Source organism: Chionomys nivalis, chromosome 11 (assembly GCF_950005125.1).
Source record: "Chionomys nivalis chromosome 11, mChiNiv1.1, whole genome shotgun sequence".
NCBI classification, from domain to species: domain Eukaryota; kingdom Metazoa; phylum Chordata; class Mammalia; order Rodentia; family Cricetidae; genus Chionomys; species Chionomys nivalis.
Genome location: NC_080096.1, coordinates 82236366 through 82258171, shown reverse-complemented (window position 1 = coordinate 82258171; position 21806 = coordinate 82236366). Strand labels below are relative to the sequence as shown.

The 21806-nt window shown below is 43.6% G+C and overlaps 1 protein-coding gene, 1 non-coding gene and 1 pseudogene across 3 annotated transcripts in view; all 3 read right to left on the bottom strand.

Moving 5' to 3' along the window:
* Window positions 1–2875, bottom strand: part of Wdr31 (WD repeat domain 31) — a 28363-nt gene extending 25488 nt beyond the window's left edge. For both annotated transcript variants that reach the window (XM_057785480.1, XM_057785482.1), the window contains exon 1: window positions 2769–2875. The gene's annotated coding sequence lies outside the window, so the exon portion shown is untranslated. The remainder of the gene's footprint in view (window positions 1–2768) is intronic.
* Window positions 2876–3742: 867 nt separating this feature from the next.
* Window positions 3743–3844, bottom strand: LOC130884573 (U6 spliceosomal RNA). Its single transcript, XR_009058090.1, has one exon. It is a non-coding gene; the product is annotated as a U6 spliceosomal RNA (small nuclear RNA).
* A 2894-nt stretch (window positions 3845–6738) lies between these two features.
* Window positions 6739–21603, bottom strand: LOC130884387 (transmembrane protein 126A-like; annotated as a pseudogene).
* Between the last annotated feature and the right edge of the window lie 203 nt (window positions 21604–21806).

Here is a 21806-nt window from a genome sequence, read left to right as displayed (position 1 = left end):
GGAAACAACCTAGATGCCCTTCAATGGAAGAATGGATGAAGAAAGTATGGAATATATACATATTAGAGTACTACTCAGCAGTAAAAAACAATGACTTCTTGAATTTTGCATACAAATGGATGGAAATAGAAAACACTATCCTGAGTGAGGTAAGCCAGACCCAAAAAGAGGAACATGGGATGTACTCACTCATATTTGGTTTCTAGTCATAAATAAAGGACATTGAGCCTATAAATCATGATCCTAGAGAAGCTAAATAAGAAGGTGAACCCAAAGAAAAACATATAGGCATCCTCCTGAATATTAAACTTCATCAGGCGATGAAAGGAGACAGAGACAGAGACCCACATTGGAGCACCGGACTGAAATCTCAAGGTCCAAATCATGAGCAGAAGGAGAGAGAGCATGAGCAAGGAACTCAGGACCGCGAGGGGTGCACCCACACATTGAGACAATGGGGATGTTCTACCGGGAACTCACCAAGCCAGGTGGCCTGGGTCTGAAAAAGCATGGGATAAAACCGGACTCGCTGAACATAGCAGACAATGAGGACTACTGAGAACTCAAGAACAATGGCAATGGGTTTTTGATCCTACTGCACGAACTGGCTTGTGGGAGCCTAGGCAGTTTGGATGCTCACCTTACTAGACCTGGGTGGAGGTGGGTGGTCCTTGGACTTCCCACAGGACAGGGAACCCTGATTGCTCTTTGGGCTGACGAGGGAGGGAGACTTGATGGGGGAGGGGGAGGGAAATGGGAGGCGGTGGCAGGGAAGAGGCAGAAATATTTAAGAAATAATTAAATAAATAAATAAAAATTGCCAATTAGGAACTAACATCTGGATTTTACCTAATTGTTAGCTAATTATGACATAGGATATGTAATTTTGTATTTTGAAACTGTAACCTTGTGACTGTCTTGTGGTTTTTGTCTTTATAAACCCCTCACAATAGTAGACAGGGTCCTTCTCCCTCCATCTGCTGTGCCAGACTGTGAGGCAGAGGACCTGTGCTAGCTCGTACTTAACAAATGAAACCTTGCTTTTGCATTCAAAAGTGTGGCTCCGTGGTGGTCTTCTTGGGGGTCCTAGGACTCAGGCACAGCAACAGCCTAGGATGGAGAATGGATTTAGCATTTATCTGCTGAATGAGGGAATGCCATAGTACACTGAACACCCACATTAGCCGGACTCTTTTTTTTAAAGATTTATTTATTTATTATGTATACAACATCCTGCCTCCATGTATGCCCACACACCAGAGGAGGGCCCCAGATCTCATTACAGATTGTTGTGAGGCACCATGTGGTTGGTGGGAATTGAACTCAGGACCTTTGGAAGAGCAGCCAGTGCTGTTAACCACTGAGCCATCTCTCCAGCCCCCGGAAGCTTTTTTTAAGGGCACAACACAACACCCTCTGGTTTTGACTGTATTTTTCTTTTTAAGACAAAATCTTACTGTATTGTTCAAGTTGGCTTCCAACCCAAAATCCTCCTGCCTCACAGGCATGTGTGACCAGACCTCAAAATATGGTCTTTTTAAAACTTCCTAACAAGGCTGTCCAGAAGATCTCTGAAGGCATATTGCCCTGCTTGAACACTCAGAGGCTGGAAGGACTTGGGAAGGTCGTTAAAGGACATTATGGCTCTGGACGCCCCACCTGGGTTTGGTGGAGGCAGGTCTACATCTGAACACCGGACCTATCTCTGCTGAAATATTAGGCCCAGGGGCCACACTAAACAGAGTTTGGAGAATTCTCTTTCAGTTACAGCCTTTAATACAAGTGAGATCCATGGAATTGACTTGCTGTTACAGGTCAGAGCTGAGTGAACTGATTATTATTTCCCCAGACTTTCTGATTCCGTTTGTAGAGATAAAAAAGGTTAAACACAAAACAAATTCCCATGTGTTAACATCAGACCCTGACTACTTGGCGCCTGGCCCTAGCGACTTGAGGTCTTATAGAAGCATTTAGTCTGACTCCTAGTTGCTGCCCAAAGAGCCAAGACACATAGTACTGTAAAATTTACTACTAAATGAGGTAGTGAGATCCCCTTACTTCTTTATCCGAGCAACTTCTCTATAACTATTATATAAAAGGTGTAGTCCCTCTGCGGGGGTCAGGGGGGCATATTCTCTCTATGAGAATCTGTCCACTATGCCTGTCTGTTCTTACAACATATTCTTTTCAAACAGCTTTTCTGTGTTTATGCCGGCCCTGTAAATACGCCTATCAATGAGACTTCAGCTTGCCACCTTGCTCCCAGCATGGCACTATTCATGTAAATGATTTTTTTTTTATCCCAAATCTCTCTTTCACTTGTGTATCTAACCTAGACTCTCTTAGACCAAGGCATCTACACCAGTGTTCAAAGAGTAACAAGACTACAGGCAGAAGCTCTGAGATGATCTGGTTAGACTCTCTATGATAATGTAAAGGAAAAGGTTCCGACAGTAAAAGGATTTACAGACACTCAGTGCCAGGTCAGAACACCCAAGGCTGAGGACAAAGCAGCGTGCAATTCTTGGTTTTTGTTTTCTTTCTGGCTCTTCAGTTTATAAATGCTCCTACCGCTGTCAATTATCCGAACAGCCAAAGCTTGTTTTTGATGTGCATGTGCCCTGGAAGGATTCCGCCAAGATGGAAGCAAGGTGACACTTCCCCAACCCTCTCCTTGCTTCGGGCAGGTAGGTGGCTGCCGCCGAAGACAGCGCGAGGGCCCCCAACTCCCCGATACTCCCCTCTCCCACCTCGGGCTCCATACCCACCGGCGGGCTGGCACCGAGGCCCGCAAGCACGAGAAGCTAACATCTGCAGCTGCCACGGACTCCCGCGCCGCAGCCCCTAGCAACCAGGCGCGCGTCGCTAGAGCGGGAGTCCCAGTTAAACGCTCCCGACGCCCGTGGCGGGCTCGGAACTGAGGTTCCACCTGCCGGAAGTCTCCCAGGGACACGAGAACGCCTATTTTCCTTTCCTAATTTAATGACATACGGATATTCTGGGCAGAGAAGACTTGCCCTCTGCCTGAAGACTCTATATCATCCAAGAAAAGCGGTGATATCTCTGTCGTAGCCATAAAGGCGATTAATAAGTATCATCTTTGTAATTACTATTCGCCTAGATAATTTATTTGAAGTTTCCCTGAATATACAAACAGGGATTTTCCCCTTTGGACAGTTCCCCCCAATACCCTACTCCATTCCTTTCTCGGCGTGTGTGTGTTTATTTCTATTATTTTTTAATATATAAAGTAATGAGTGTCAAAAATATGGAACGCTAGCCGGGCAGTGGTGTACTCAGGAGGCAGGGGCAGGCAGTGTAATATTGACTTGGAAGTGTCAGCCCAGCCAGCCAAGAGCTTGGACTCCAACTCCCAGCCTGCCAAGCGCTGACCCCTCCCCTGGGAGGGTCAGGACCACCCCCACAGGGTATTTAGGATCCCGCCGGAACAAGGAACACATGATTTTGGGTTTGCCTCTGCTGTCTCTCTCTGTGTGTTCCACCTTCCATGCTCCCGGCCACCAGGGAGTCCACCATCTATTTAACTCGAGAATTTAATTTGCTTTAATCTGATCTGATTGGATTCCTTTGCGCCGACGGATAGGCTCTGTTAGGAATATAATATTCCTAACAGGTAGATCTCTGAGTTCAGGGCCAGCCTGGTCTACATAGTGAGTTCCAGAACGGTCAGAGCTATTTATACAGGGAAAAACAAAAAACCCAAACAAACAAACAAAAGCATATATATATATGGAACATTTTGATTTTGCCTGCTGTCATTGTGCAGGAATCATGTTATTTTCTCTGTATCATTCCAATTTATAAAAAAGTGGTAGAGAATAACTTGTTTTATGTGTGGGAATGTTTTGTTTGCATGTATCTATGCGCATCACTTGTGTCTGATATGAGCTGAGGTCTGATCCTACAGAACTGGAGTTACAGATAGTTGTAAGCTAACCTGTGGGTACTAGGTTTATCTTTACCTAGGTCTTCTGCAGGAGCAACAATTGCTCTTAATATATGTCCTGCCAAACTAAATACTCTTTGTCTTTCATTAAACTGAAACAGGCCAGCAGGATAACAAAAGGACCTCTCAGAGGTCTTCTTGAGATCCAAATGGAAAGATACTTACTGCTAATAGCAACTACAGAACAGTTTCCAGTCCCCAAACAGCATCTACTTATCAGTATTCCTGATGTACAGCATGAGGTAGATTGAACAAATGCATGCATGCATGAATAAAAGATTGGATGAGATCCTAAGCAACATAACCTTTTATATCCCAATGGGTGTTCCTTGTGAGAACCAGGTATCCCAGTAGGGTTACCATCCAACGGGGATTTGTGGAGATTCTGAAAGTTGAATGTCTATGAGTATAACCAGAGAAGTTTGCCCTCAGAGAATCACCTTTGGCCACTAGGTTTATCTTCCAATCTAGGGAGAGAATTTCCTCTGCAGCATTCCTGATACATACTTAATTCATTTTTTTCATCATCTCATTTTGCACCAGAGCAATACTGCCACCAAACCAAGTGGCAAAATAAGTAACTTCAATAAGTAGCAAATATAATATCTGCTTTTCAAATTGCTGTGACAGTATACTTGGCAGAAGATTGACTTACTGATTTGTTCTGGAGAGACTAGTAGGTTTAAGTATAGCTACAAACTATGTTATTATTATAGTTTTACCCCTAAAACACTCTACTCTGGGATACAGTCCCTTTGAGAAATGCCTTAGGCTTCTGGCAGCTGATACTTCTAAGCTGTTATCTGTAGTCAGACCTGTCCCAGAGCCTCACCTGTAACCCACTCTACTTCATGCTACCTCCACCTGGCTATCTAAAAGACACCTCTTCCTTGACATGACTCAGAGACATCATCTTCTACCTAAACCTGTTCTTTTTTCCTTTCTCTAAATACTTGGCAACCCATCAATACGTGGTAACCCATCAATCACCTGAACCACAGACCTAGGAGTCATTTGTAACTCCTCCTCAAGAACAATCCTCCCCACAAGATTTTCCAATTCTGTTTTCTAAATATCTCATTTATCTCTACCCACCTTTTGGGTTCAGGCCAACACTATCCAGGACATAATAGGTTTAAAATAACCATAAATTCATTGTTGATTCTTCCATTATGGCTGGTCTTATAAATTACTTTGCCCAAGTGGGCAAATAATACATTCAAATGATATGTAGTAGAAGTAACACGTGGAACTTCTGAATGTAAGTTGAAAAAGACTCAGTTTCTCCTCTCATCTTTTTGAGTCACTGTCATTACAGTAGGAAACCCCAGCCAGCTCACCTGAAAGACACAACACATCTGACAGCTAGCACCAAATGGCAAGCATATGAGCATAGGTGGAGTTTCTGTCTCACCTGCCTGTTCCCAAATAACCAGAGACTTCCTATTGATTACAAAAGCTTGGCCAATAGCTTAGACTAATTTCTAAGTAGCTCTTATAACTTAACCCTTTTCTTTTAATCTATGTTCTTTTTTTTTTTTTTTTTTTTTTTTTTTTTATTTTCGAGACAGGGTTTCTCCGTAGCTTTTGGTTCCTGTCCTGGAACTAGCTCTTGTAGACCAGGCTGGCCTCAAACTCACAGAGATCTGCCTGCCTCTGCCTCCCGAGTGCTGGGATTAAAGGCATGCACCACCACCGCCCGGCTAATCTATGTTCTTTTACGTGGCTTGGTTACCTTTACTTTGTAATGTCCATGTTGCTTCCTATGCATCTGGTTGGTGACTTGCTTGTCTCCACCATTCTTCTTCCCAGTGTTCTCTCTGCCACAAAATTCTGGCTAGCTATTGATCGTTCAGCTTTTTGTTAAACCAATCTGAGTGACAAATCTTCACAGTGTACATGTGAGTGTTGTGGGATATTTGAGCACACTGCTGTGAAGATGTGACTCTGTCCTTCCTCACCTGCCTAAGGCACCCTTTGATTGGTTTAATAAAGAGCTGAATGGCCAATAGCTGGGCAGGAAAGGATAGGTGGGACTTCTGTGCAGAGATAGAAACCATGGAAAAGAATCTGAAGCTGGAGGATTCGCCAGCCAGATGCAGAGGAAGTTAGACATACAGTACTGAGAAGAGGTAATGAGCCATGTGACAGGATGTATATTAATATAAAAAGGTTAATTTAAGTTTTAAGAGCTAGTTGGGAACAAGACTAAGCTAAGGCCAAGCTTTCACAACTAGTAAATAGCCTCTGTGTCATTATTGGGGCAGAGGGCTCAAAGAAAGTTTGACTACATATGAGTGAGACTGTTTTATACTATCTGGCCCTCAATAAATCATCACACGGTAGAAACCACAAGAGTCATCAGGAAAGTGTTCCATGTAAGCCAACCCAATTTTTAATCTTCAGACTCATAAGCACAGAAACACCTACCATTTTAAACCATTAAGCTTTTAGGTGTATTGTTATGCCCATTAAACACTGAATATCCAGCTGAAGTCCAAATGCTTCATCCAGTTTCTAAGGCTTTACATACATACATGCATACATACACACGTGTGTGTGTGTGTGTGTGTGTGTGTGTGTGTGTGTTGTTGGGGTTTCTGTCCTGCCCGGTTCCCACAATCGTTAAGTCCAAAAGAAATCACACAGAAGTCTACATTAGTTATAAACTGATTATCCCATTAGCTCAGGCTTCTTATTAACTTTATATAGCCCATTATTCTTGTCTATGTTAGCCACGTGGCTCGGTACCTTTTTTTTTTAATATAAGAAACAGATTGTTTTATTTTTGTTGTACATATTTGCTTCAAGTCACTGAATTTCTGAGCCAGGTTCAGGTAGCTGAAGGGCCTTTATGAGGAGATTATATTGTTTGCCCCCAAGGTATGCTGCAAACACGGTCTGAAGTATAATGGGAAATACCATCTTTCTACAGACAGGCTTAGAAACTGTAATCCAGTAATTTAACATGTTTCCTTTCTGTGGCAGAGGGCTTGATTCATACCAGGCAGCAAGGCCTCCGTTCACAGGTATAGCGAAAAGGATAGGGTATACACCACCCATACCAAAACCCACCGGTGCGTCCCGGGTCATGGCACAGGTCTCACAGTTCAAGTCACCTGTGCTCAAAGGTAAACTTATAAAACCTGTGAAAGTCATGCTCGCTGTCATAAACGACATCAAGGTCATTGGTAAGCTTTAGAAGCCAGCCGAGCTTGTGGCACATGCAGGATGCGCCGGAAAAGACTGTTTGCTATCAGGCCACTGAAGGCAGCATTAAGTCCGACAAATGTGGATCCATGTTGAAGCAGATACCTTTCTGATTCCGGAAGTTGTTTAATTTTTCTGGATATGATATTAAATATTAGATTGTCCTTGATAGCACTTGGTACCTTATTCAGCGAGGCAATCACATCTTACTTCAGTGGCTGAGTCATGACTACGTACCAAGCTTTCCTCTTCCCAGAATTCTCCTGTTCTTGTCATCCTGCCTCTACTTCCTGCCTGGTTGTCCCACCTATACTTCCTGCCTGGCTACTGCCAAGCAGCATTTTATTACAATACAATTGACAGGCTACAAGCCATTGTCCCACAACATATGTGTGTGTGTATGTATACACACACCTATACACACACACATATCTTTATCCTCTTTGCCACTCTGTAATTCAAAACCTAGCTATTTGTTACCTGGAGTCTAGTCACACTATCCTTATGTTCTGTGCAGCTTTGTATTGTCACTGGACAGGATTTAGAATCATGAAGAAAACAAACCTCTGGGCATACGAGGGAGTTTCTAGATAGATCAGCCGAGGTGGGTTTCTCAATCTATTAGTTCCAGTCTGGGGTTCTGGAGTGAATAAAAAAGGAGAACATAAGCTGATGGTCAGTATCCGTCACTCTTTCCATTGACTGTGGATGCAATGAGACCAGCGGCCTCCCACTTCTGCAGCTATGCCATCCCCACCATGATAAGCTTTTTCAGTTAGCTTCATGTTGCTGTGATAAAATACCACGATGAAAAGCAACTTGGGGAGGAAAGGGTTTATTTCAGTTGACACTTGTAGTCCATCATGAAGGAAAGTTGGGGTGCAGAAACTCAAGGAGGGAACCTGAAGGCAGAAACTGAAGTAGAGGCCAGAGGAATGCTGCTTCCTGGCTGGCTCAGGCTACATTCTTATAGATGTGGTACCACCTACAGTGGGTTGGGCCCTCCCACATCAATCATTAACTTTAAGAAATGCCCCACAGGACAATGAGGGCACTTTCTCAGTTGAAGTTTCCTCTTCCTGGATAACCCTAGCTTATGTCAAGCTGACAAAAACTAACCAGCATATAGATTGTACCCCTCAACTTGTGAGCCAAAATAATTCCTTTGACTCTTAAGTTGATTCTGTCAGGTATTTGTCCCAGCAACATATAAAGTAACTAATCCTTACCCTTTACCCATTTTGTCCGACTGTGTATCCTCAGTTTACAGACTACCTTCCTGTTTACCCACTGAACCTTTAGAGCCAGTCTCCTCTTCCAGACCAGCTTAGTGATTCTACTTCTGTGCTTTCAAAGTTCTCAAACGTTCCCTATAGTAGAGTTTTTCATTTCTTCTTTCTTTTTGTTTTTCGAGGCAAGGTCTCACTAAGTAGACCTGGCTAGCCTGGAACTTGCTGAGTATACCAGGCTAGGCTTGAACTCACAGAGATCTGCCTCCTGAGTGTTGAGGTTAGGGACATGCACCACCATGCTCTGCTTTTTAAACAAAAGCGGGATCTCCAGTTTTTGAGATTGACCTTGACCCTTTGACCCTCATACCTCTACCTGCTGAGTGCTGAGATTATAGAAATGCACTATCATACCTGGTTTTATATGGTGTTGGGGATGGAACCCAGGACTTCAGACACCCTAGGCAAACACTCAACAACCTGAGCTATGTATTGTGGAGGCCAAAAAATGCAGGCCCATTTCCACCTTGTCTGCCCATCAGAGAGTTTGGAGACTGAGGGGCATAATTGTACCTTCTAACTCAGGAGGTGGTTGTCTGGTTCTTTTAAAATTAAGATGGTTCAATGCCATCCTGAAGGGTGGTCAGGATATGCAAATGAACTTCTGCTCTTTTGTAACTGTGAGGTCACCTAGGGAAGGGCGGTTTTCAGCACACCTGACCTAGAGCACCTTTGCTGCCTAGAGGACAGAATGCTAAGGATTTAATACCCCAGAGTGATAAACCCATTGACTGTGTGAGTTATCCTTTTGTATCATGTTAATAAAATCTTTTCTTACCTCCTCCCCTGGTTTATATTGGGTATAAAAGCTGTGAAAAAATAAATTCTGGTGATTTCAGGATTTCAGTAATCCCTGGAATACTCTCCTGATGTTGCCTTATGGTTTCTGTCTTGTTATTTTATGTGTCTTCATATTCTTTACTTATATTTCTTCAATTCCCATCTCCCTACTCTGGTAAGAGGTAATTTTGTCGAGACCTGTTTTGATTTTTAGATTTATTTTACTTTACATGTGTGAATATATAGCCTGCATGCGTGTACATGCGTTTATTTTACTTTACATGTGTGAATATATAGTCTGCATGCGTGTACATGTGTAGTAATAGGAGCGGCGGGGCTGCGTCCCCGGCACCCAGCCGCCCACATGGCTGGCTTATGCCCCAACATAATTACACGGAAACTGTATTCTTTTAATCACTGCCTGGCCCATTAGTTCCAGCCTCTTATTGTCTAGCTCTTACATATTGATCTAACCCATTTCTAATATTTTGTGTAGCACCACGAGCTGGCTCACCAGGAAAGATCTTAACCTGCGTCTGTCTGGAGTGGGAGAATCATTGCGACTCCTGACTCGGCTTCTTTCTCCCAGCATTCTGTTCTGTTTACTCCACCCACCTAAGGGTTGGCCTATCAATCGGGCCTAGGCAGTTTCTTTATTAATTAACCAATGAAAGCAACAGATTAATACAAGACCCACCTCCATCATACATGCGTTTATTTTACTTTACATGTGTGAATATATAGCCTGCATGCGTGTACATGCGTTTATTTTACTTTACATGTGTGAATATATAGCCTGCATGCGTGTACATGCGTTTATTTTACTGTACATGTGTGAATATATAGCCTGCGTGCGTGTACATGCACCCTGGATGTGCCTGTTGAGTCTCCTGGAACTGGGGTTGTGGATACTCATGAGACACCATAAGGGTACTGGGAACTGAATCAGAGCTCTCTGTAGAGCACCAAGCATTCTATTTATTTCTTTAGCTAGTACTATTCTACTTCCCAGCCATTCCTCTCCTTCCATTCCATTCCTTACCCCTAACCCTCTATTCCCACCTGCAAAAAGTACTCGTAACCTCTTAGCCATCTCTGCAGCCTTACTCATTGAGTGCTTTTGATAAAGAATGAAAGACAAAACGTCTTGGAGAAAGTTAGACCAGAAGCTGGAGTGCTGTGAGTGTAATGAGCACCAGGGTCTCCTGCGCACACTTCCCAGGCTCATCTCCTGTCCCCTCCATCTACACTACTAGTGCCTGTGATGCCACCTTTACACTCCACGCAAACACACCTGGCTCTTGCTTGTTTATTGCTTGAGTTGTTTGTCCTCATCCTGATCCACCCAGTTTGGTCATGCTCTTCCTACGGAGTGAACTGGTCATGAAAGCCCTCTAGGGAGGCGCTCTGGGCTCACCTGGTGTGCCTCAAACAGACAGGCCTCTTTCCCCCAGGGCCCTGACCTTGTCACCAGTGACCTACATGGCTGAGTTTGTGAATACTGGCAGGCTGCCAAGCCCTCTTAAAGATGACAGTTGAAGCTGGTTAGTCTGTGAAAACACCATAGAAGGAAACAAAGCCTTGATGTTGATAGCCTTGCTATCCCAGAATCTGAGCAGACTGAAGCTGGATAACTTCAAGTCCAGATACCAGCAATTCTGCACTAGGGTGTGAGCAGTGAGGAGGAATGGGATCAGGGTGTGAGCAGTGAGGAGGAGTGGGACCATGGTGTGAGCAGAGAGGAGGAGTGGGACCAGGGTGTGAACAGTGAGGAGGAGTGTGACCAGAGTGTGACCAGAGGAGGAGTGGGACCAGGGTGTGAGCAGTGAGGAGGAATGGGACCAGGGTGTGAACAGTGAGGAGGAATGGGACCAGGGTGTGAACAGTGAGGAGGAGTGGGACCAGGGTGTGAACAGTGAGGAGGAGTGGGACCAGGGTGTGAGCAGAGAGGAGGAGTGGGACCAGGGTGTGAACAGTGAGGAGGAGTGGGACCAGAGTGTGACCAGAGGAGGAGTGGGACCAGGGTATAAGCAGTGAGGAGGAGTGGGACCAGGGTGTGAACAGTGAGGAGGAGTGGGACCAGGGTGTGAACAGTGAGGAGGAGTGGGACCAGGGTGTGAACAGTGAGGAGGAGTGGGACCAGGGTGTGAGTAGTGAGGAGGAGTGGGACCAGGGTATGAGCAGAGAGGAGGAGTGGGACCAGGGTGTGAGCAGAGAGGAGGAGTGGGACCAGGGTGTGAACAGTGAGGAGGAGTGGGACCAGGGTGTGAGCAGAGAGGAGGAGTGGGACCAGGGTGTGAACAGTGAGGAGGAGTGTATATAGAACTTTGCCAGGCAGATAGTGAAGGCTCTTCTGCCTTTGAGGCAGATGCCTAGGGAAGGACAATTCTCCCTAAAATACTTTCTAAAATGTTTATTAAGAATAATCTTGGCCAGGCAGTGGTGGTACACGCCTTTAATCCCAGCACCTGGGAGGCAAAGGCAGGCGGATCTCTGGAAGTTCAAGGCCAGCCTTGTTGTAATAGGAGCGGCGGGGCACCCGACCGCCCGCATGGCTTATGCCCCAAAATAATTACACGGAAACTGTATTCTTTTAATCACTGCCTGGCCCATTAGTTCCAGCCTCTTATTGTCTAGCTCTTACATATTGATCTAACCCATTTCTAATATTCTGTGTAGCCCACGAGCTGGCTTACCAGGAAAGATCTTAACCTGCGTCTGTCTGGAGTGGGAGAATCATGGCGACTCCCTGACTCGGCTTCTTTCTCCCAGCATTCTGTTCTGTTTACTCCACCCACCTAAGGGTTGGCCTATCAATCGGGCCTAGGCAGTTTCTTTATTAATTAACCAATGAAAGCAACAGATTAATATAAGACCCACCTCCATCACAGCCTGGTCTACAAGAGCTAGTTCCAGGATAGGCACCAAAGCTACAGGGAAACCCTGGCTTGAAAAACCAAAAAAAAAAAATAATAATAATAAAATAAAAATAATAATAAAATAAAATAATCTTAAGGGGGCTGGAGGGATGGCTCAGCGGTTAAGAGCATTGCCTGCTCTCCCAAAGGTCCTGAGTTCAATTCCCAGCAACCACATGGTGGCTCACAACCATCTGTAATGAGGTCTGGTGCCCTCTTCTGGCCTGCGGGCATGCACACGGACAGAACATTGTATACATAATAAATAAATAAATATTTTTTTTAAAAAAAGAATAATCTTAAGGGTATAGGTGTAGCTCAGTGGCAGAATGGCCCTGACATGCTCAAGTCTGAGTTCAGTTTTCTGAAAAGTCATGAACAGAAGTGAAGGGATGGGCTAGAGAGCAAGATGTACATGAAATCCTGATGTGGGAGTCCCCTCTGTATGCTGTGATTAGCATTCAAGAATAAAGAAACTGCCTTGGCCTGTTGATAGGGCAGAACTTAGTTAGGCAGGGAAACTGGACTGAACGCTGGGAAGAAGGCAGAGTCAGAGAGAAGCCATGGAGTTGCCAGAGTCAGACATGCCTAATTTTTGCCAGTAAGCCACTGTCACGTGGTGATATACAGATTAATAGAAATAGGTTAAATTAATATGTAATAGTTGACCAATAAGAAGATAGAGCTAATGGGCCAAGCAGTGTTTTAATTAATATAGTTTCTGTGTGGTTATTTTGGTTCTGGGCAGCCGGGATGAACAAGTGGCTCACTCCCCTGCAACAGATTGGCGCCCACGTGGCCAGCTAAATCCATGTGAAACCTGAGAGGGCTTGAAAAGGAATTCTAGACAAAAATAAATAAAATAAAATACAAAGTTTAACACTGTTTTCTAGCAGCTTGCAGCAGCTCCTTTAAGAAATTTTCCTGATTCAGCCACAGCAGGAAAAAAAGCTGTGACCATTTTAAAATGCCCTGCCAATGCAAACTCTGAATCTTTTGTGCAGGAGGTCTGGCTACAGAGTATTTGGATGGGGTTTGTGAGCAGACTTCTGTAGCTTGCTTAATGGTGACATGGACTGGCTGTGTGTCTGAGAATGGGGCTGTGGGCATAGCTCTCAGAGACCTGATTGGCTAGGTCATACTGGACTGGGTGGGCAATCAGAGAATACCATATATGCCATATTAATGGTGCAGTTTAAGTTTTAATATGTGCTTAGCATTTTAAAAAGCACTCCTGGACAATAAAGAATTACAGCTATGCAATAAAGGAAAATTCAGTGTTGGATAAATGTATGTAGGCTTGGAAGAGAGAAGAAAAAGAGTATAGAGAATCATAAAATAAAGTTAATGCTTTTTTAAAAAAAAGTGTCAAGTCTTTAAAGAGACAGAGTACAGGTAATAATAGATTAAGAGGAGTAAAGAAAAATAAGCCATGTAAAAATGGAAAATTCACAGAGAGTCTGGATTGTTTATATTATTGTGTTATCTTTGAATTTTTGACTGTGAGTGAGCTAAACACAGAGAGACATTTCATTGTATTGGCTGCTAAGCTAAACCAGCATGTATATTATAAAGGTATCATGACTTCCAAATTTGGGTCTAAGGATATGTTGTTCGGAAAAGAGGTTCTTCTCTTGTTTCCAAAGAGGATGGGAACCTGTGAATTGCTTCCAGACTCGTGTGGTACGATGGAACAAGATCCCCCACAGGTCACTGTGAACACCCTCAAAAAAAATACTTTGCCCAACTGCTAACTGAGATGAACCTAACAAACAGGATATACCATAAAAGACCTGATTAATAGTGCCCCCAATCAAAAGGAAGGAGTATGGAAAAAACTATGCCCATATTTCCAAATATTGTTTATTATTTACATTTAAAGGGGATATGCTATAGAGATGGATCCTTTGCATTGGTATGGATCTTGCTTTATTGATATAAATTTAATTTCAATTTTGTTATACTGTGTATATGTATTTCTTTCTTTCTTTTTTTTTTTTTTTTTTTTGGTTTTTCGAGACAGGGTTTCTCTGTAGCTTTGGTGCCTGTCCAGGAACTAGCTCTTGTAGACCAGGCTGGCCTCGAACTCACAGAGATCCGCCTGCCTCTGCCTCCCGAGTGCTGGGATTAAAGGCGTGCGCCACCACTGCCCGGCTGTGTATATGTATTTCTGATTTTGATTAAGTTATTATGTTTGTCCAGCTCATTTAAAAATGTAGTATATAATTAAAAATATAGGTTAATAGTCATCTATAATAGTCAAGCTTATAGTCATATTAGTTAGATTTTCTGGATGCATAGAAATATATTTCAGTTAGATAGGTATTCTTCAAATCTTTCAGAGACCTTCAAAGTATGGCATTTAAATGTTTTGAGAAGTTAGGACTTTTCATGACAGTGAGACACATCTGCTCCTGGCAACACCAAGAGGAAGATGGGCATCAAAGAGGCTCCTTATGGAGTTGGTTAGCCATTTGGACAAGAAACTGATCTTGCCTGGACTGCTTAACTGGACATGCAGGACCCTCAGAGAAATAACTGCTGAACTTGCCTAAAGGTGAGATGATCCTTTGGGGTTCCTCCTTCATGAAAGAGTCTGCAAGACATTCTGCAGGATGCAGAAGAAAGTGGCTGAACTGTCTTTGAAATTTCCTGCTTCATGGAATAGTCTGCTGGATACTATTGCCCTGTAGGCTGAAGATGGATGCCCCAATGTTTTTGGGTGACTGTTCAGGCAGCAAGGTGTCTCTGTCAAGTCTAGAGTTTTGGAAGTTGTTTACAATGTACTTCCTGTTTACTTAGGTTTACTTATGTCCTGTTTACTTATACCCTTCTGGAGTCTTTGATGGAGTTGAAGAATTTATAGTTATAGTTTTCCTTAGTTATGATAACAGATAGAGTAGATATAAATATTGTAACTGTAATTCTTGCTTGATAACTATTTTGTTATATGTAATTTTTCTATGTTAAAGTTAAAACCTTCTGTTTTATTTAAATAGAAAAGGGGAGGTGATGTGGGAGTCCCCTCTGTGTGTTGTGATTAGCACTCATGAATAAAGAAACTGCCTTGGCCTCTTGATAGGGCAGAACTTAGTTAGGCAGGGAAAACTGGGCTGAATGCTGGGAGGAAGAAAGCAGAGTCAGGGAGAAGCCATGGAGCCGCCAGAGTCAGACATGCCTAATTTTTGCCAGTAAGCCACTGCCACGTAGCAATATACAGAATACTAGAAATGGGTTAAATTAATATAAGAGTTAGCGAAAAAAAAGGTAGAGCTAATGGGTCAAGAAGTGTTTTAATTACTATAGTTTCTGTGTGGTTATTCTGGTTCTGGGAAGCCAGGACGAACAAGCAGCTCACTCCCCTGCAACAGAATCGCAGTTTGTACAATCAATGCTCCTTCCTGTACCATGTGGGATGGGCTAAGACTTCCTTATCTCACTGTACATGATGTTTGTTGTAGGTTTTTGCATTTGTAAATTGAATGAAATTCATTGCTAAGAGGAAGCAGATGTCATAAGAAATTTTGCACTGGGCGTGGTGGTGCATACTTGTAATCCCAGCTTTGTAGAGGCTGAGGTAGGAGGACCACAAATTCAAGGCTAGCCTGGGCTAACTTTTTTTTAAAGGGACTGAGCTTATTGACAGAACATTTGTCTAGCATGTGTGAGACCTGAGTCCAGTCTCCAGTACTGAAAACAACAGCAAACAACAACATAAACCAGGAAATTTTTCACTTATTTTCCCTGTGCTCCAAAGCCAGCTTCTCCCAGGTATTCTCATGACTCACTTTTCCCAGAGCCTTCCTAGGTCGTCTATTCTAGACCAACACCACCACAAGTTCATGCTCAATTGTTCAAGCTCATTTTTGAGCCAAGGGGTCTCAGAAATACAAGGATTCACTATGCAGTTACAGATGCCAGCCCCCGAAAGGAGCAGACCCTAGGACAAACCCCCAAACCACCTGCAGCAGAACTAGGTGACAAAAACCGTCTGTGAGATGGAGGGCGTAAGCTGTTCATATGAAATCTGCTTTGGCTGGACATAGGAGACATATAGAGAACAGTCTTTGTTCTTGGTCTAAAGTTTGCAAGCTAATTAACCTCTTCGCCTCTCCTCCCCTGTTGTCCCACTTGAAATTAAATTTAGGTCATTTTTTCTTGTATTATATAATATTTAACTGATTGAGATAGAGTCTTGCTAGATTGCTCATGCTTGCCTGGAACCTCGTGGCCTAGACAGGCCTTGAACTTGGAATCCTCCTGCCTCAGTCTTCCAAAGGGTTGACAACATGGACCTGTGCCACCAGGTCCAGCCACTTTGATTCTTTCTTTAGCTCCTATCACTATTGACACTATATTTCATTTATCAATGGAGCTGAATTTGTTCCTCTTGACCGGTATAGCTCCAGTGCCTTAAACAGGGCAGGTACCCAATAAATATGTTGAATGACTATAATGTGACAAAGGTATTCTTTCTTCTTTATTTCTTCAGGGTTTCCTGCTTTTATAAACCCTCAAGTTCAAATACTGCCTGCCTCAAGCCCAAGGCTCCAGAAATCTCTCTGACTCAGCAATTTTCATTTTTTTTATCACTCACAGAAAGAGACACAGTCCCCATTTCCTCCTTATACAACCTAAAGATTAGATTACTATACATTTATCTATGTTATTTAATTGATTCTTATTAGCAATACTAGAAATGGGCAAAATCTCATTCTATAAAATGGATGAACTGAGTAGATGAGGTTTGCTTTTAGGATTACAGAAAGCAGAAATAATTTCAAAGTTACTTTCCTTATAGAGTCAAAACAGAGGGAAATTCCTAGTTAACTGAGCTAAATCTGGCTTGTGTAGGTTAACAATTGCTTTCTGTCCCATAATCTCTTTTTTTTATCCTTGTCTTTTTTTTCCTTGGAAGATCCAGACAAGCAAGTTTGATGAGTTAGTTTCAGTTTGTAGTGAGCTTAAGTGACTCCATTTTGTCGCTAATCCAAAATGACGATCTCTCACAACACACAACTGAGAAACAACAAACCTTGCTATGCTGTTCTTTCCTTTCCCGCTTCCTCCTTCCTCCTTCCTTGACTTGGTAGCCCTGTCTAGTAAAAGAGTTGCCACTGCCCCTAAAGTTCAGAAGGCTCATTTGTGTCCTAATCATGGGTGACTGTAAAATCACAGGTTCTTGGTTCTCTCACAGACTTAGTGAATGATTTCTGTTGTGGATTATTACTTTAACTGGGCATGGATGTTAGATTTGTTTATGCTGCAGATATTACTTTAACTGTGTAAAGCTGTGTTACATTTGCTTATGCTGAATTTGTTTAATTATGTAAAGATGTGTGGCTGTTTTTACTAAGGTGCCTAAGACACCTGATTGGTCTAATAAAGAGCTGAAATGCCAATAGCTAGGCAGAGAGGGTTGGGTTGGCAGGCAGAGAGAATAAGTAGGAGGAGAGAGTGAGGGAGAAAAAGAGAGATGCTCCCAGGGCCAGAAGCCAGGCAGTTGCCAGACAGACAGAAAGACAGCAGGAAAGGAAGGAAGGAAGGAGGGAGGGAGCAAAGGGAGGGAGGGAAAGAAAAAAGGGATGGAAGGAAGGAAGGAGAGGAAGGAAGAAAGAAGGAAAGAAAAGAAAACAAGCTCAGAGGCAAAATGTAGATAAGGAGAACATATTAAAATAAGAGCTAAGCTAAAGCCAAGCATTCAAAACTAATAAGTCTCCATGTCATGATTTGGGAGCCGGCTGGTGGCCTAAAAAAAGTGTGCTACAAATTTCGTACTAGAAAACCCATTTCTCAACAGCCCATCCCCCATCCCCAGCGACTTTAAAGTTATGTGTGGGAGTTTCTGAGTGTCGTGCAGACCCTGCTACACTTTCCACGGGGTGGCCATTTGTAACTTCTTCCTCTTCCTTGTTCAAGAACCACCCAGACTTTCTCAGGTCAGCCTCTTGTTTACTCTGAAAATAAAAGCCTGTCTATTGTGCTCTAGGTACCACCTTAGTTCAGGCCAACATCGTCCAGAGTGTGATGTCCTAAACATGGCCTCAGAAGGTTTGTGCGGAACCCTTAGGGCTGTCAGTGGGACAGATGACCCCCCCGGCCCTCTGTATATGCTAATGCCTTTTCTGAAGTACATCTGGTGGTTTGCCTGTAGCTCTGTAGGGCCCTCTTAGGGGTACCCCCAATGAAGGCGTCCAGCTTCTCTCAAGGACCTCATGGAGTATCTTTCCCTGTCCCCCACAGCTGCTTCTTTTGATCAGCAGCAATGACAAAAATCTAATGACAATTCCTAATTACTATGGCCTACTTGCATCTCAGCTTGAGGACAGATGTTGTTTTGGGTATCCACCTGGAATGAGCCGGCCCACTTTTATTTTAAAAGAACTTTAAATTTATTTATTGTTAAGATTTATTTTTTAATTACGTGTTTCCACGTGGGTATGTGCACATGAGGACAGGTGATTGTGTAGGTTGTTAGATTCCCTGGGGCTGGAGTTATAGGTGCATGTGTGTTGGAAACAGAACTCAGATCTCTGTGAGAGCAGTCCTCACTCTTAACCACGGAACCATCTCTCCAGCTCCCTAGCCCGCTTTCCACACCACCCTCCCCTCCAAGAACCTCACACGATCTGCATCCTGAAACTTGCAATGAGTACATTCTAGAACCTCGTGTGTAATAAAGGCATTTCTCCTTCCTGGTCCATGCTAAACCTCCAAATTAAGAACTTCACAGATGAGAGTGCACAGATGAGAGTGCACAGATGATAAGAGTGCACAGATGATAAGAGTGCACAGATGATGAGAGTGCACAGATGATAAGAGTGCACAGATGAGAGTGCACAGATGATAAGAGTGCACAGATGAGAGTGCACAGATGATAAGAGTGCACAGATGAGAGTGCACAGATGATAAGAGTGCACAGATGAGAGTGCACAGATGATAAGAGTGCACAGATGATAAGAGTGCACAGATGATGAGAGTGCACAGATGATAAGAGTGCACAGATGATAAGAGTGCACAGATGAGAGTGCACAGATGAGAGTGCACAGATGATAAGAGTGCACAGATGATAAGAGTGCACAGATGATAAGAGTGCACAGATGAGAGTGCACAGATGATAAGAGTGCACAGATGAGAGTGCACAGATGAGAGTGCACAGATGATAAGAGTGCACAGATGATAAGAGTGCACAGATGATAAGAGTGCACAGATGAGAGTGCACAGATGATAAGAGTGCACAGATGAGAGTGCACAGATGATAAGAGTGCACAGATGAGAGTGCACAGATGATAAGAGTGCACAGATGAGAGTGCACAGATGAGAGTGCACAGATGATAAGAGTGCACAGATGATAAGAGTGCACAGATGATAAGAGTGCACAGATGAGAGTGCACAGATGATAAGAGTGCACAGATGAGAGTGCACAGATGATAAGAGTGCACAGATGAGAGTGCACAGATGATAAGAGTGCACAGATGAGAGTGCACAGATGATAAGAGTGCACAGATGAGAGTGCACAGATGAGAGTGCACAGATGATAAGAGTGCACAGATGATAAGAGTGCACAGATGATAAGAGTGCACAGATGAGAGTGCACAGATGATAAGAGTGCACAGATGATAAGAGTGCACAGATGATAAGAGTGCACAGATGATAAGAGTGCACAGATGAGAGTGCACAGATGAGAGTGCACAGATGAGAGTGCACAGATGAGAGTGCACAGAAGCAGTTCTCTAAGTGAGATACACTGTTGCCCTACTGGAGCACTGAGGAGAGGCAGGCCAGAAGAATCAGCCTACCTGACCAAGGACCGACAGCTGCAGAGGATAGGACGGACAACCCTACATTCCGATATTCTCTCCATGACAACTGGTATATAATATTTGTGCATCTGCGTGGTCTTGTGTCCCTACTGGAGGTGTGGCTCTACCACTCTGAGTGACCTCAGTTGCATTCACATCTGGGGCTAAACCAGGGCCGCGGAGGAAAGGCTCCGTCCTCTTTATGTCACAGTGGTTTAAAGGGTTTTCAGAGTAGAGAAGCCTGAGCCCCCAAGAGGCCAGTTCTGAGGAAGGAGCAGTTTCCCCTGACATGTCAGGCATGCTGGGCTGCATGCCCAGTAGAGGGCCCCTTCAGGCTCAGCCTGATACATGAGAGGCAGGGGAGCCTCAGGTGTGCCTTAGCAGTTAGTTGTTCTTGGAGTGGAGTTTTGGTTTTCTCCTCCCCTTTATATGTTAGTTATATATTCCATTTTCTTTTAGATTCATGACTTTACTGAATTTAAAAAAGAAAAACCCAAATAATCAAATTCAGAAAATTTGAGTGGAAATATGCTTGAAAAATCAGCCTTCTCAATGGGTCTCAATTGTTGTAACTTAAAACTTAATCATCCTGGTAGCCTCAAGTTAGTGCTTGAGTTTTGGCATTGTTGGCATCAATCAGTCACTGCAACTCCAGAAGTCGTTTAATTTCCATAAAATATTAACCAGGGTGGGACGGCTCCGAAGGTGAAGGCCAAGTCTGATAATCTTGGTTTAATTTCCAGAACCCACATGGTGGAAGGAGGGATCTCATTCTTGCTGGTTTTACTCTGGTTTACAAGTGCATTGTGGAACATGTACTTCCACGTGTTTACACACACACACACACACACACTGGCCCCCATAATCTCACAGGAACTGGCACTACGAGGAGGTGTGACTTGGTCTGAGTGGGAACAACCTAGCTAGCAGAAGTGTGTCACTGTGGGAGTGGGCTTTGAGCTTTCTTATGCTCAGGATCCCGCCCCGCTGCCTTCAGTGCCTCTTCTGCCAGCACACCACTTGATGGTAATGCATTAAGTCTCTGAAACTGTAACTGAGCCCTCTCAGTTAAATGTTCTCTTTATAAAAGTTGCTGTGGTCATGGTGTCTCTTCACAACAATAAAAACCTTAAGACACACATACAGACTGAATAAATGTGATTTAAAAAGTGTGCTGCTGGGCAGTGGTAGCACATGCCTTTAATTCCAGCACTTGGGAGGCAGAAACAGGCGGATCTCTGAGTTCGAGGCCAGCCTGTTCACAAAGCTAGTTCCAGGACAGCCAAGGGTTACACCAAGAAACCCTGTCTTGAAAAACAAAACTCATTTTAAAAATGTGTCATAATAGTGCTTTCCCCACTGTGAGACGTGCTCAGCTGCCGTGTGCTCAATACTGTTTATGCCTTTTTGATTTGTTGTAGACTTTTATTTTGTTTTGTTTTGAGACAGTGTCTCATTCTGCAGCTCTGGCTGGCCTAGAACTTGCTATGTAAATCAGGCTGCCTCTAACTCACAGAAGTCCAGCAGGTTCTGCCTCCTGAGTGCTGGGATTAAAGGCGTGTGCAGCCACTTACGGCTTGTATTTTGATTTTATGTCTTTGAGACAGGTCGACCTTCCTACGCTCAAGGATGTCCATGAACTCCTGATATTCTTCCCACCTCCATCTCTTAAATAATGGGATTACAGATTTGTGCCACTGCACCTGACTCATTTCAGGTGTTTTCATTTATGTACTCCTCAACCCAAACAGGTTAGAGAAATAGTCTCAATCCTTTTTAACACTCAAGCCCACTGAGGAACTAAGAGGGGAGCCTGGCTTTAAAATATCTGCCTAAAGCT